The 17315-nt window shown below is 40.6% G+C and overlaps 1 protein-coding gene across 1 annotated transcript in view; it reads right to left on the bottom strand.

The window, feature by feature from the left end:
- The window catches only part of lrfn5a (leucine rich repeat and fibronectin type III domain containing 5a), a 178727-nt gene that overhangs the window by 87639 nt on the left and 73773 nt on the right, over positions 1-17315 (bottom strand). Inside the window, exon 2 of the mRNA XM_033643523.2 lies at positions 9072-9179. The gene's annotated coding sequence lies outside the window, so the exon portion shown is untranslated. The remainder of the gene's footprint in view (positions 1-9071; positions 9180-17315) is intronic.

Raw genomic sequence — 17315 nt, forward strand, 5'->3', positions numbered from 1 at the left:
GCTATGCCATTATGTAATTATGCCCCTCTTCACTGTGTGACTTATATGAAAATTTTTGCCAGTACCAGAGTCACGACATCAACATTTTATTTTTTCTTTAACCTTTTATAAGTCGTAACGTCATCACAAGTATAAAAAACAGAGTGAAAACTAAACCAGCCTCCATCTTTGTCCCTAACCCCACTGTCTCCGTCCATTTCTGTCATCCATCAGTGGTTTCTGGCCAGGCTGTGGGCTTTCAGTAAAAAATAAACAAGTATGGCTACCCTCACATCCTGTTTCACACACTCCATTTCCTGCTGCTGCCTACGGTGAGAGAACAACAGAGAGATGGAGAGAACAGCCAAGAATTGTAGGGAGGAAGTCAGAAATAATACCACTGTGTGCGGTGTGACGAGGTAGTGATAGAGACAGAAACTCACTTCCTATACAAAAGATAACAAAAATCCTCAGGGGTGTTCTTTGTGAAATATTATTGCATTTCAAAATCTCATAAACAAGAAGAAAGTGTCCTGATACAACAGAAACAAGAGGGAAATGAGCAGCTTTGTCTGTCTGATACATAACAGCACACTGTTCATGTTTTTGCCACAAAGCAAGTATTATGTGTGCAGTAGAGTCAATATTAGCACAGTGGGTTCAACAGCAGATTTACTCTGTATCTAAATAGTAGTGTGGCTGTGTGGCAAGTCCCACTCTTCCCTTGTCTGACTGTTAAATCCTTATATTCCAACCAAACTGTACGTGTAGGCCAAGCACCCATAGGTGAAACAGCAGCAGTCACTGTTATGGCACCTGTGTATCAATAAGGAAACACTGAGGAGACTGAACCAAAGGGGATCCTTGAATCAATCATCATCAGAATTGCAGTAATATTGTATCGTGGCTTGGCTGTTAACATAATTTTTTAAACATGGCCAGATTCCTCTTTGAGCTGGTCACAGTCCAGAGCTCACATAGCATGTGCAAAAGAGAGACACGCTGTTGTATCAAAGTAAACACAGAGGCCACTGAAGTCAGTGTTTATCATTTATCTATTTATCAAGCCAAGAAATTTGTCAGCAGATGACCACAAGGACAGGGGTGAGGAGAAAGAACGGCAAATTTTTAATTATGGCTTTTTGTCGTGCAATGGCTGTTACTTCTGTTTGTGGATGAGGAGTTTAAGCCCTGAGTGGTGGGACTGTGACACAAATAGCTTCACTGAAATAGATTTCATCCAAAGTTTCAGGATGTCAAGGACTACATTTAATTACATCTGTCAACACCTTTCCGCAAGACGCTCGCAACAAGACACTTGGTTCAGGTGAGTGATGTACAAGTTCCCTATATTTTAATATGACTGTTCAGACTACAGTCGCATTGCGAACTAAAATTACCACCTTGCTTGCCTCTGCCAATTAGTCAGGTTGCATGTTACATCCATGTCTGTTCAGACTCATATGTAGCCATGACAGCTGACAATACTTCAAATATGGATGCTGCTAAAAAGCAGCTACACATTCTAAAATAGGGATGTCCCGATCCAGCTTTTTCACTTCCGATCCGATACCGATATTACAGCCTTGAGTTTTGGCCGATACCGATACCGATCCGATCCAAGCACATATTATACATATTCACTTATTTTGTTGTCAGTCATGTTAGAAAAGGTTTGATCAAGCAATATTACTCTAACAAGAACAACTACTTAATCGGGTTAGGTAGAATGATCCACAACAGTTGGTATGAGAAACTGACCTGTTTATTGTTAACAGGGTTAAATAAATAAACTTTAAACCTGAACATCAACATTAAATAAAAAATATAGCTGGTTTGCTTTGGCTGCTTTGGCCCCTTAATAAATAGAAAATAGATCAACACAAGAAATCTTTAAAATGTCTAACAATGGAATTAAAACAGCAGCAAGACTCCACACACTTGTGCTTTGCTCCCCTAATAAATAAAAAAAAGATTAACACCACAAGACATTGTTGACATTTAACAAACAATGCAGCCTTTCCTTTTCAGTTATTTTAGTAGTGTTTTTGTAGTCCATCCATGGCTCCCATTTCACTAATTGTGCCCAAAACAATGCCATCAGTGCTCTTTACTTAAACAGTAAGAGTGTAAACCAAATAAAAATATCACTCTCAAAAAACCAGAGCAGAAAACAAATAGTCAGTTAACTAAGTTAACCGCTACTCTTCCTATCCTCTGTGTGTGTCTGCCGTCTGCATGCTGGCCTGGTGGATTGATAGTAAGAGCTGGAGCGGATCACTGGAATGGACTGCTTGACTTGCGGAGCGCTGGGCTGGCCGGAAAACCTGGAGCGGATTCCGTGAAAAACTGGATTGGAGTTCTTGGATCAGCATTTTTCCATGCAGTCCGATCCGATGCGGATGCCCGTTTTTTGCTAGTATCAGCGGCCGATATTCGGATCGGGACATCCCTATTCTAAAATACTGATGCTTCATACACAACTTATACCTGGCAGCACAGATTAGTGACATTAATATCATTCAATATCTGACCGAATGCCTCCCCTTTTGTTCTCTGATGTTAAATAATGGTCAGAAAAGTGTTTTTGCAGACGTTATGATGTCACAGAGAAGTTGACCTTTGACCTTTTCAATATAAAAAGTCCCAACCTGTCAAATTTTATCCAATTAGATATTTGTGTGAAATTGTGTCATGAAGTTTTGAGTAAAAGCCAGAGTGACCTTGACCTTTGACCCTCAAACTCTAATTAGTTTATCGTTTAATCCACGTGGATGTTTGTGCCAAACTGGAATAAATTCAATGTAAGTGTTTTGAGATACTGTGTTCACAGACAGATGGACAGCCCAAAAACAGAGAGCCCCTGGCCGTTGCTGTTGCCAGCGTGGAGACATAATAATCAGACCTGCATCTTGTTAAGGACCACATATGAAAGTGGCTAGAATCAGGTTGGAAAAGATCAGATTGCATGTGATTTGTGCTCCTCACACCGTTATTAAAAAAAAACAAAGATCTGAGTCACATATGAGCAAAAAAAACAACAAAAAAAACACAAAACACAAAACAATTCAGGCCACTTTTGCCTGCAGTCTGAACGTAGCCTAAGAGTCTGTCTGCTGCTGCCAACCAAGGGAAAACAAAAAGAAAGAAACAGCATTGGAAGTGTTCAGCATGACTAACAAGTGCACATCAGAGCAACAGAGGGAAAGAGAGAGAGACATGAGCATGACTAACTAAATACCTTGGGGTGTGTGTCTTATGTATTTGCATTTCCTCTCATGTATGAGTTTTCTTCGTCCCCTTGCTTTCTTTCCTTTTATCCCTCCTCTCCTCTACCTCACCACCCCTCCTCACACCTATTATCCCACGGGGCCAGAGGCAAAGCATGGGGAAGAGGTTAGCTTGGTGACCCAGGCCTGGCTGGCCCTCAGCAGGTCTCGGCTGCCAAGCTCCCCCCAGGGATCCAGGCAGTCTTTCAACTCTCTGGGAGAAAGAGCACAGGCTGGCATGATTATTACAAACACACACACACATACACTCACAGGCTGCCAGAGATGGAGGTAACGAGGAGGTTAACGGAGGAGAGCAAAAGATGAGAGGAAAGATGGGATGTGATCAAATGGAAGGAAAAGGAGGGGAAATGGAATAAGGGAGGATGATTAGAAAAGAAAAAAATGTGGGAGCAAAATTTTACATTTCAAGAGGGGTAAGGGGAGTGTAAAAAGAAAAAAATACGGATGGTAGAATGAGATAAGAGAAAGGAAAAACAGGAAAAACAGGAGATGCAGAGAGGGAAAAATGTTAGAAGAGCTTTTAGAAAAAAAAAGAAGAAAAGAATGGTTTTCAAAAAAATGAAAAAGGGACAAAGGAAGAAAGAAAAAAAAAAACAGGGGTAGAAAATGTAACTAAATCTGCACCTGATAGGGCCATCTCTGAAGAGGGTGATGGAAAGGTCAAACCCATCCATCCACCCTTAATCCATCTACTTCCACTTCACGCTCTCTCTCCACCCCCACATGTCCGTCAATCCATTCTGAACTCCTTGTACTTTCAGTCATTCATTCAGCCTTCTCTTCATCTTCTCCCTTTTATCTGTTCTCCCTTCCCTCTCTCTATCCATCCATCCATCCATCCAGGACTCCATTCATCAAAGTGAGCAGGGGACAGAAAGAGACTTGACTTTGACTTTGATCTGTTTTGCTGAGCAATTGAAGGCTTCAGCACACACACACACACACACACACACACACACAAGCAAACACACACATACACATACAAAATGGTGATCCAGCTCTAAAGAGAACATTAGTTCAAGTTGCTCTCAGAAGCTCGAGGGTTGCGGGTTGAATTCCCCCATCGGCATATAGGCCTCTGAGTGAACTCCAAAGCATTGAAATGTGTGGCACTTTGTTCATTAAAAAGATAAAACAAACAGAGGCTGCTGTTTGATCTCTCATCTCTCTCCGCGTCTGTCTCCGCATCTCTCACTCCCTCTCTCCCTGAAGCAACCACAAGCCTCTCTAACCCTCAGTGTGTCTGCATATTCACAAGCAAGGATGATTGACAGGTACTGAAAAGAAAGACAAGCCAGGTGGACCAAAACACAAACACATGCAATATATATTAGCAGTATACTGTGCTGTATCCACGTATACAGCACATACTGGTACATAATGTGGCTTAAAGGGAAATTCTACCAGTTTTACACATTAAGGTCAGTTTACCTCAACAAGATTCACTAGTCAACCTGTGAAGGCTTTTCAATAGTTTGAAAAATACCAGTTATTATTCATTACCATTTAATCTACTGATTTATTCCACAACTAAACAAATATTTGTCTAAATAAAACAGCAGAAAATAATGAAAATGGACAGCAACAAATCCTTGCATTTAAGAATCTAAATCTAGTGAATGGTTGGCATTTTTCCTTGAAAAATTACTTAACAATAAATAAGTTATCAAAGTGGTTGCAGATTTTTCTGTGGAATTACTAATTGAACAAGAAAAGTGCACTCTTTAGAGTGCAGATGTACATTAGGCATGCGAGTGGGGAGCAGGGAGTGCAAGGCAGACTGTGTCAAGTGTGTATGCATGACAATAGTTTGATAGATAGATTAATAGAATAGTGTTATGGTATTGTAAGCAAGCATCCTCAATTCATCTAACTAAATAAATTCAAGGTTTCTAAATACAACATTCAGATCATTAATGTAGCAGCACACAACTTGTTGCTTTTTAAAGCTTCATACTCCCTTTGTTTGTGTTGTCAGCTTCTCTGTTCTTTGCTGTGGTAGCGAGGCCGCCCAAACATGCATGTTAGCACGTGTGTCACTGTGTGTGTAACCCACGGGCTCTCTGCAGCTCTGCACTGAAATCAACTCCCCCCAACTTAACAGTAAGCTCTGTCAGCACTGTTGCCATAATAAGCACTGTTGGCACCATTAGTGCTGCTAGAAGCCGGAGATGTATCGTGCCTTATTCTAGTGGTTAATAACACATCAGGAGTAAGTTAATCTGCAGATGCTCTGATACAAATTGACACCAAACTTTTTTTTTTTTTTTTTTTTTTTAAATGTGAATCACTGCAACCAGGAGAGGTCCTGTACAAACATAATATTAGGCTGATGGGTCCAGTAGCACTCAAGAGTTGCTGTGTTAAGACAGAAAGACACTTGGCAGCGATAATAATCAAATAATCTTTTCAGCTCTAGGTGTCATCAGATACTATTGAAATGGGGAACCTTGGTAGCCAAGTGGCATACCTCATTAGCACAATGTGGCAGGTTCCATACCCTCTGGGGACCGTTCTTGCATATGATGTCAGTAGAGTGTAGCTATACAATAAACTAAGAAGTGAATGACTCCTGAGACAACAGAGGAAACAGAGTAAGAGTTAAGAAGCGACGGAACATATTGACGATGACAGTAAACAATTGGGAAGATTCAAACACACATGAATGCATGCATTATTCTGACCCATGAGCACTGTATAATATGCTGTGAGACTCTTCTACCTCTAGCTATGGTTATATCTCAGCAAACACTTACTATGCATAAATGAGAGATTTGTTAGGGTCAGAGCCAATTTCACATGCGCCTAAGGCATTGTTACAAATGTATATCTTACACAAGCACACGCACACAGACACACACATTCTTGTACTTCTAACTATGTGAAGATCCTCATTGACATAATGTGTTCCCTAGCCCCTTAACCTACCCTTAACCATCACAACTGAATGCCTAACCCCAATCCTTACTTAATCCCAACCTAAACCTAATGGTAATCTGAACCCTACAACCAAATCTGAACCCTGAAAACAGGCCACACACACACACACACACACACACATGCACAGGTATCTCATCTTCCATTTCAGCTTCAATTTATCCACTGGTTTTTTTAGAACGAAGTGCTAAAGTTGAAAAGATACAGAGATTACAGATTAGACAGACAGACAGACAGATAGACGGACAGACAGATTCTTGACTCTTTCTTCATTTGCCCACTTCTACCTTCTAATTCCCCCCTCTCTGTCTCTCCTCCCCCCACTTTCCCCCTCTTTCCTCTCCTCCTGCTGCTTTCTAGCTGAGTTCAGCAGTCAGCCGCATCCCAGAGGGACATATCGAGGTTAGAAGTGTAGATCTAACAGCCAGCTGACGGGAGGAAAAGAGAAAGCAGACTAGGGAAAAGAGAGAGAGCAGATCAGCAGCAAAGTCTCAAGGGGTAGGGAGGTTAAAGGTGGGTTTCTGACAGAGAAAGCCCATATGAAGATGACAAGCTACCATATTCCCTCCTTAGAATATTAGTGGGGAGATAAGAGGTGATGAGAAAAGAGGAGTGGGGGAAAAAGTGGGTGAGCCTGAAACATGTAAAGACTTATTAACAAGAAGAAGAGCCATCATACAGTGGTCAGACCTAAAGCCTCGCTAGCTTGATTCCCATAGCCGAGCCTGGCACAACCTGGTTTCATTGACAAGTGAGCCTGCCTTGTTTCCGCTACGGTGCAACCACAGCTGGTCTAATTTCCACTGCAAACTCACAGAGAACCAATTAAAACTATCAGGTTCCCACTAAAGGGCCAGATAAAGTCAGATGTAGCCAAAACACTAATGTAGTTTCCACTAGATTTCTATATCCACTACAAGGCCAAGCTAAGGTACACGCTAAGCCTGCTGCTTTGACCTGGATGTAGCCTGATTTCCTTGACTACTGTGACTCAAACTTTGCTAAGCAGCATGAGAGCCTGGTTTCTACTCTCAGGAAAGAGAGGCTAGTCTGTCCTCCATTAGAGCAAATCTCAGTTGGAAAGAGTTTAATCCCAAGAGGAACAAACTTTTATAACAAGCAGCTGCAGCACAGCAGAATTATTAAAGGAGTAGGTTAACATTTAGGGGAATACACTAAAGTCTCTCTCTATCTGTACACTAAATAGAGCCAGGGGGAATTTAGTCTCATACAATAACAATTTTACAAGACAAACACTCGCCAAACAAGGGTTTTACCTGATAATGTTAACAAAAGAAATAGACAACAGAATCTCAGGTGGTCAGTATTTTCTGAAAAAGTTGTACACCCAAAGTTTGTCATTTCTGCTGTTTCTGAATCAAAACAATGACAAACGATGGACTCTGATAATGTCATGAAGTAACATCTAACTTGACTCAGGCAAAAATCATGTTCAACAGGTTTAATTCAAGTTATGTTCATTCCTGTTATGTCATATTATTGTAATAAAATAGTAGCAAGTCAGTCATGGTAACTTGCTAACTTAGCATTAACATCTGATGAGCTGACTATACAGCTACCATAGCTCACGTTATGTGGCAAATTCAGTTGTGGGAAAGCCCAGTGCTATTTTTTGTCATCAAAAAAATTACACTAAAAATAACTTTATGACAAAGTTAAATTAATGTTACGTTTTAATACTGCCATAACGATGGCTTGGTGGTTGGTCTGGTCTTCATCTTTTTCTACTACTACTTCTTCTTCTTCTTGTCTTCAGTGGTGGGTGGGAACTAGTGTTGACGGTGCACTAGCACCCAACTCACCCAGTGTATGCTTGGTTAGATCATACTGAACATTTATTATATTTTTATTGAGAAAACTTATATTGAGATACTTATTGGTATCTTTGTAGTGCACAGCCCTACTTAGCATACAGACATAAGAGTTGTATCAATCTTCTCATCTTACTATATAATGACGAAAACTCTGTGTGTGTGTGTGTGTGTGTGTGTGTGTCTGTTCCACGTTTTTCTCCTCACTGACTTGGTCAATCCATGTGAAATTTGGCACAGTGGTAGAGGGTCATGGGAGGATGTGAATGAAGCAATATTACATCAATTGGCCAAAGGGGGGCGCTATAGCAACCGATTGAAATTGCAAACTTTGAATGGGCATATCTCATGCCCCGTATGTCGTAGAGACATGAAACTTTGCACAGAGATGCCTCTCCTCATGAGGAACAAAGAACTCATAACTTCCGGTTATATAGATTTTCCACCATTTTGAATTTTTTGAAAAACACTTCAAATCGATCTCTTCCTAGGAAGTTTGACTGATCTGCATGAAACTCGATGAACATAATCTAGGGACCAATATCTAAAGTTCCCTCTTGGCAAAAGTTGGAAAACTTACTAAAACTGAGCTTCTATAAGGCAATGAATATTGCAGAGGGCGTGGCTCATCACATAAAGGTGTATAACATCTCAAGGGTTTCACCAATCACCACGCAACTTTGTCTAGGCCTAACCGCCATATCGATTTTTACTAAACTGACTGGAGAAATTCAACTCTAATTGGCAATTGGGTGGCGCTATAACAACAGAAAAATGCTTAAAAAATTGCTAAAATGTGACAGATCGCTGTGGCTCCCCCTGTGGTTGAATGCTGTTGTTTTTTTCTAATTTTTCGTATGACTAAGTCATGGTATGGTATGCTGTACTCAGTGGGTATGGACTAGTCTTAATTTAAGCTAGAAAGCAAATTGGTGTCAAAACGTCTTAACTACTCCTTTAAGCAAATTAGTAAAAAAAATCACACACACACACACACACACACACACATGCATGCACAAAAGTACCTTACCTTCAGGGATGTAAAAGTGGATGACACTCTTCAGGATTCACATGTTACCACGGCTACAACATCATGGTTGTGGGTAAAGGTCCAGAATCTTCTTTCTGATTTTACTCACTATAGAAAAACAGAGGAACAAAAAAGGTATTCAATATTGGACTCAGAAAGTAATAATTCAACAACAAAAAAAAACCTTTTGACCAAGTGAATGATTTTCTGTCTCCACACCACAACCTGTTACATTTATAGTGTATTTACAGTGACTATACTTTTTTTTCTCTTTAACTTGGCCTACAGCACAGTAAAGGTGTAAAGAGTTCTCCAGCACTGACTGTGTTTCTAAGCAGCTTAATTATTAATAAACTGCTTGGTTAGCCTTTAACTGAGAATAAAAGCGCTGCAACTGTGCACCATTGAACCAAGTGGAGGTGTGCTAAGTTGAGAGCACATGTCCTATAGACTGATTGCCCCCCACACAGGCCTCACATGCTGTTGCTACCGGATATCAATGACTTGAACAACCCTTCCCATTGATCCAAAGATATCCCTCTTCCTTCCTTCCTCCCTTTCTCCCCCTTTCCCTTCCCCCTGTTTCTGTTCATCCTCCCACCCATCTCCTCTTTTATCCCGTTTTCCTTATTGGATTTTCTCCTCTCCTCCCCTTTCCACGCCTCATGTCTTCCTTCTATCCCTCCCTCTCTCTCATTTTTTTCCAGCTTTTCTCCTTCAAAGGATAGAGGACACAGCTGAAACAAAGGCTGCTTCTATACCAGCTGAGCCAGCAGGATGGAGGGAGAGTGAGGCAGGGTGGGAGTGAAGGAGGGAAGGATCAAAATGAGGCAAGGAGGAAAAGAATGAGGGCAAAGAGTAAGGTGGAAGGGAGGGTGAGTAGGACGGGGTGCAAAGAGAATGAAGTGGGAACACGGGAATGGCAACAGCGCAGAGGGGGGGGGGTGGGGGTGCTGAAAAGGGGAATAAATGTGAAAGTGAACAAGAGAAAGACGGAAGGAGATAAAGATAGATGCAGAGGAGAGTTAGAGATTGCTCTCGCATCAATAGCATGGTGGTGTCTGGTTTCAACAGAATCTCACACACACACACACACACACACACACACACACAAACACACGAAGAGTTATCACAGTCAGCCAATAAAGAAACCTGCCTAGAGCAGCACAAACACATGCACTCCATTTTATCACGTGCAAAATATCTACCTTTCCTATATTTGCCCATAGGATTACTAACACAGGTTTGACTACCTGAACACTATTCATCATAGTGATCTCAACTGACATGAATGTATAACTACAGTGGCATAAAGTTATTTACAACCTTCAAACTATTGGTCTTATCAGCCACACTGGACTTGAAAATACTGGATAGACAGATAGATAGATGGGCCCAGCAGATGGATAGATGGTATGAAGTGAATGATGGATAAGGTCTGTGATTTATGAATTCCCCACTCCCAGTATGACCTTGGCAAAACAGAAAAGCCATCACTAAAATTACACTGTATTAAATAAATAATAGAGCCTCTTTGTCAGCAAATCTGCAAAGAGCAGCACAAGTGATTGACTGGTGTTAATATGCAGGACCACACCCTGTACTGCTGCATGCAAGGCCATGAGCTTCAGCTGAGTGCTCATGCATGTACCTGACGGGCATTATATACTATTTGTATATTCAGCAACTTAACTTCGCTAGTTGGTCTCTTGTTTACAGGCTTTGCTGCCAAACAACACACATTACTGAATGATTGATTTTAATGAATTCATTATCCTCCTCCAAATATTTGTTTATTTATGAACTCCTTCAGGATTTTAAATGACGTTCCACCCCGACTATGACCCTGAAAGACACACGACCACAAATTGGACGGCGTTCCATCAATTTGCCTGCACAGCAGAAACCAGTCCAAGGCCATTATGTAACTCCACACCATACTTTGTTTCGATGGCTATTTACAGACACAAACAGACAAATAAAAGTCATCTACCTAATCTCACATATCACTGCTTGAAATATACTATTTGAATTCCTATCTTCGTCACCATCAAACTCCTGTTTCATTTATCTGACAATGTTAGCAGCAGCAGCGGCATTAAACTTTGATGGAATTCATACCAGCACAAAGCATTAAAGTTGCACCAGAAAACATCATTACATAAACTGAGGGTCAATGGTTAGTTTCTTGCAGATTCCCAGTGGGCAAAGACAACTGGTGCAGTCTAATGAGCCTGCGTCCCCAGGGTGAGACTACATAAACTCAGTTTAGGTCTGGACTTTGCAAGAGCGCATGTATCCTTTAATGAGCCTGGGTACCTGGGGTGACATGCCACAGCAGCTTCACTCAACATGGGTTCCTGAGGATGATGAAAGCCTTTTAAAGAATCCCCACGTGAAACAAGAATCACAATCGTGTCCACGGAAAAACGTCTCCTAAAAATAATTACTTTCAATTATTCAATATCTTATGTAACTCCAAAGTAGGAACAGATATAACTGGGCTGCACAGCCGCGGGACGTCTGCTGAATTACAGCTTGTTTATTCTTTGTTTCAGAGTTCACAGCATAGACAGTATTTGGAGACTCAACATCATACATTTATGTTTTGTGCTGTCACACTGAGGAGGTATGTACCAACCACATTTTACGACATTACATCATTTACAGGGTTGTAAAGATTTGACAGTGTGACACAAGTTGCATGGTGGCACATATTTACCAAATGGGAACATATTTCAAATTCAATAGACCTTTTTCTGTTTTAGTAGCCTATAAAGTATGACAGTGATCTGTGAGTAAAGGAACACACAGTGTATGTGAGTGAATAAAATAATATTACAAAGAAATTACTTTTGAAGTGTTTGAAGTCAAGACACTCAGAGGACTTTTCACTGGGCTCTGGTCAGCTAGCATTATTGCCAAGCTGTGATGAACTGCTGTGGTCCTACTGTGATGGTAGCAGGGGGTACCATGGCCATCCTGTGATCCCTTTAGCTGTGTCCTCGGCAGATAAATTCTGTGCCTTTTCCAGATCTCCGTCTGCACCCTCTCCCTACACTCCCTTTCTATATTCCACCACAATGAGTGCCATCCCAAGCCAATTCATGGGGAGTGGAGGTGTCTTACCCTCAGTTTCCACATACTCCTTCAGCGGTGCGCAGCAAATGCGCTCCCACTCTAGTGAATAGCTGCATTTCCACAACGAGCGGCGGGCAGTGTCTCTGGAGCGTCCGAGAAGCAACACGCCGCTCTGCTTCGTCGAAGATACGCGCCAGGTCTATTTTTTAGCGGCTACACTTCCATTTCATGTCAAGCCACGTAGCTCAGATCGCACCAAACTGGGAACGGAACGCACACAGCATCTGGTAAATTTCAAAATACAACACAATGCACGGACTACAGATTGTAAACTCTCAATTTTTTGTGATGTGAACAGTAAGGCGATCCCAAGTTGAACTTGTTTTCTCTCTTTCTCCTTCTGAATGAACTATTGTTTTGGTCTGGCCAACACTTTATCAATTGCTTTTTATCACGTGATCTCGCAGTTCCCACGTGAGCTTGCAGCTCCGCTATACTGCGCACCGCTCCAGAAACGCATCCAGTAGGCGAGGGTACATGTCTCGGTCACTCCAGATCGTCGCTGTGCTGTGCGCCGCTGACAGAGCATGTGTGTGGTTATAAAACCCTCCAACAGTAAGTCTATATCGATGCTAACTGACCACGTGCAATGCCATACTGTGTTCATCAAGGAACACGCTCTGTACAAATGTACATGTACAAGTATTGTCATACAGATTTTAATGCCTTAAAGTAGGGCTGACCCAAAAAATTCGGAGCTTCGAAGCTTTGTTCGATGGCATGGGATTCGATTGTGGAAAAAAAAAAAATTGAAGCTTCGGTGCTTTTTTTTCCCCATTTTTTTGGGGGAGGCCTTAAACGCAACACTAACCCCCACCAGTCCGATACTGACAATGAGCACACTCAGAGCTGGCAGACATGTCCAAGAGGTCATCAGATGTGTGGTTGCACTTTAAAATATGCCCCAACAACCCCCAGAAAGCAGAGTGCCAAAAGCAATTGGCATATCACAACTCAACGACAAATTTGGGAAATCACTTGAAAAACATAAGTAGTAACTAGTAGGCCTAATATGCATTTTCCAGTTCTACCGGTCCGCTCTGAGTCTGGTGTCAGAGACACTTCTGATGCTTTGAGTTGCGCATCTGTTTGATTGTGCTGCAGTATGCGCCGAGGGTTTTAATTGGGTGTTCAATCAAAAGTTAAACACTACTTATCACTGACCATTAGTGGTTTTTTGTTTGTGAATATTTTTATTTTAATTCTAGTGTTGAAAGAAACTACATTTTTGCCATATATATATTTTTTTTTAAGAGCTTCATTAATGGCAGTGTTCTGCAATATACACAGATATGGACACATTCTGCATATTTGGTCAGTGGATCAATTATAAACAGGGACAAACAGAAAAAGCCTTCAAAGGCCTTCCAACAACTTCAAACAACTTCACACACACAAGCTACATTTCATGTATTTAACAAATGTTAAAACAATAAGCCAACATATATATATAGATAGCTGTCTTCTCTCCAATACAATGGAACTTGATGGCACTCGGCTTGTGGTGGTCTAAGCACCAAATTTGAAAAACTGAACAGCAATGTCTCTTTAAAAAAGCATGACCTGGTTACTTAAGATAATCCACAGTCCTTGGTGTGAGCAGTTTCATGGATCCATTTTCTTTCTACAGAACTACACCCAACATCACTGCACAGAAGGAAGTGTGCATCTACTCATAGACAAGAGGCTCGTACTGATAACAGCAAGAAATGTAATTATTAATGATGTTGTTCTTGGCTGAATTGTAATGTTAGCTATCTCAGTGGTGCTAGGTGAGTGAGCAATTGATACATACACAATTGACAACATCCCTCCTCCCAGTAAGACAGCAACCAAGCTGACCCCCAGTATGTAGACTGAGTGGGATTAGTAACTCTAGTGCAATTACTGCATTTCAACTAGTAATCTCTAATGCCTTGCAGCCCAACACTGCTAATTATTCCTGTAAAATGAAGTTGTGGGCTTCAGATAGAAGATTAATTTGTAGGTAGCAAAGAAACAAAATCCAATATGACAAAAGCAAAATAAATTTATTTTGTTGCATGGTTCAGGTTTTTCACAGATGTTTTCAAAGACTCTCCTCTAACTTCCAACAGCTAAAAATCTGGTTATATCAGTATGTTACTAAACAGCACTTCATTATTGTCTGATCTTAAAATAAAAGTGGATATAGTATCACTAAAACTCAGTGTTTACCCAGGTGTGCAGGTTGTTTGTGTGGAAAGCACTTTGATTTTTCATTCAAGTCATTGAACAGTAAAAGTCAGACCTGCACACCTGGAACACAGACACTCAAACCCATGTGTATACACACATGGTAAATCAGGAATGCAAAACAGATCTCTCACTCCCTTAAGCATGCACACGGTCCATTAGCTACCATTAACTAAAACCATTAGCTCCTGTGTTTCAATATATGGGATACTGGATACCAAATACCAGTCTATGCAACACACAATAGACACACAAACACACATGCACATATACATACAGATGGAGCCAAGCCATATCCTTATGGAATCAAACCTCTGAAGCTTGTTTGGCGTGTACAGCTGCATGGATGTAAAACTGTCAAGCATGACAAACTCTATGCTTATGTGAGTGGGTGTGTGTATGTGTGTGAGTGAGTGTTTGTGTGTAATGGTTGACCGAGTCCATGGATAGAGCCCATTGCCAGCCAGCCAGCAAGTCACTCTTCTGAATTATTGAAACAGGTCAGTAAGCAGGAGGAGAACAGTGTCTGTGTGTGTGTGTGTGTGTGTGTGTGTGTGTGTGTGTGTGTGTGTGTGTGTGTGTGTGTGCGCGTTTGCAATTGTCTGTCTGTGTATACCACTGCACTGCAGATTCACAGCTTAAGCTTTCTGTTCTCTCCAGGACTGTATAGAAGGAATTAATGGTGCCTTCTATTTATTTCAAAGCCTATAAATGGAAAACAGGAACGGTGTCGAGTAGATTTTTGTACAAGTGTAAAATACTGAAAACAGTGGATTAGGAGCTTTTAGCTGAGCTTTCTGAATACAGAACACTATAACAAAACTGTAAGGGAAACAGTAATGACCTTATTCATATATGGCAATATTAGTACAGATCATATTTAAAGGAATTCTTCATCCACAACATGACCATTGTTTATCAATTAATTACTATGTATTGTGTTAAATTCAGGAAGGAAACGTTGGTTTTCTCTCATGCCTCCATGGTGAACAAAGAATCCAAAAAAGCCAAACAATATTCATAAACTGAAGTAATCAGGGGCCACATTTAATAGCAGCAAAACTATATCAAAGCATCTGTACTTCCCCAAACATGCATTCTTGCTAAAGTCGTACTATTTAAAAACACTTCCCCCAACAAGTAGCACGCCCTGAACATGCCAGGGAACGCTGAGCCTGTTTATAATGAGGTGTTAAATCGTAACGTTTTAGCATAAACACATGTGTTTAGGGAAAGTAACCTCATACATTGGTTCATATTATATCCTACACACATAACAGTTTGTATGATATCCTACGAATAACCTTCTCATGATTGGCTTTATGTATGTAACATAAAGTTACATAATTAATATAAAGTTACCAAGGTTCAACTTTGGAAAAGCAACATGGTTGGGCGCCTTTAGGCTTAGGAAAATAAAGCAGTCTGTCCTCACAAATTTTTCATATGTTTTCCTATGAAAAGCAGTGCACCCAAATTTGCACATATCCCATGTATTTTGAAAGGCTGTGATCACGTAACCAATGTGCTGACAGCAGTAAACAAGGAAGCAGTCAAGAACACTTGTAAGGAGGCAGGTTGGGACGGTGGATGGGTCACAAAAAATGGACTTTCACCCAGGACTTTGTCCTGGAATTGTGTGTTTGGATCTGTGTGAACTTTGGCTGAACTTTGAGTCATTTGAAGGTACATCCCCACCATGTTTCTTTTCCGAAACCAAACCACAGTAACTTCTATTGCCTAAACCCAACCTCTGTAACTTTACGTCAATTATGTAACTGTGTGTTAAGAATGTAACATCATTTGTGGGGTGCAAATTCATAGGATAGCATACAAAGTGTTGTGCTTGCATTTCTTGTATGAGAATACATTGGCTAAAGTTACTATGGCTAGGTTTAGGAAAAGATATATGGTTACAATGTACTTAAAAATCACTCAAAGCTCATGGTTGCAAACACCAGTCTCCTGGGGAAAGTCCCGGGTTTTGTGACTCATCGGTTATACAGTACATGTTTTAATGGCTCGTGATTACATGGGATACATATGAATTATGGTGCATTACTTTTTGTAGGTAAACATACGAACAGTGCATGAGAAGTACTGAGCAAATGACTGGATAAATGAGACTTGGATTATACTGCACAAGTTGTATGGGAGATTGTTAACAGATGTTTTGATAAAGTTTTGCTGGTTCTAAATGCGGGCCCTGATTACTTCAATTTATGAAAAATGTTTTTTTCCTTTTTGGATTTTCTTAAGGCATATGAGAAAAACAAAGTTTTCTTCACTATTCTAAGCAACATGCAGCAAGTAACTGATGTACAAATGGTCATTTAGCATTTGAAGTATTCCTTTAATAGTTCTTCAGAAGCCTCTCTGAGTTTTCAAGTATATCTGGAATAGCTTTACTGTTCCTCTCTTTGGTTGTCCTGTGTTGTTTATTTCCTTCAACCTCATAGAGCTAGCATAAATAGTTCCGCAGAATAAATACCAAGGGTAACCAATGTTCCTAGATGAGATATATATAAAGGCGGCAGACAGAGCTTCTGATCTGTGCTGCTGTGATATTTAACGCACCAGTGGAACAGATGTACAAACAAGTTGTTGCACTTTTCAGCGCCTGAGCAAAAAATACAAGGATAATGTTCTTTGAGTACAAGCCGGGCTCTTTTGATTTTGTTTGGATACGCTCAGGTATTAGTTAAAACATCAATGCACTGCAATAATTTCTGGAAAAATTCAGTTCAAAAAGCAGTATTTAACTAAGAACAATTTCATAGCAATTACAAATGCCACTGCAAATTAACAGCTCAAACAGTAATCAAGGCACCTGGTGCATCTCAGAGATTAACAGAGACACAATAAAAAGAAGATGTGAAGTATTTAACT

Source organism: Epinephelus lanceolatus, chromosome 15 (genome assembly GCF_041903045.1).
Source record: "Epinephelus lanceolatus isolate andai-2023 chromosome 15, ASM4190304v1, whole genome shotgun sequence".
Classification (NCBI taxonomy): Eukaryota; Metazoa; Chordata; class Actinopteri; order Perciformes; family Serranidae; genus Epinephelus; species Epinephelus lanceolatus.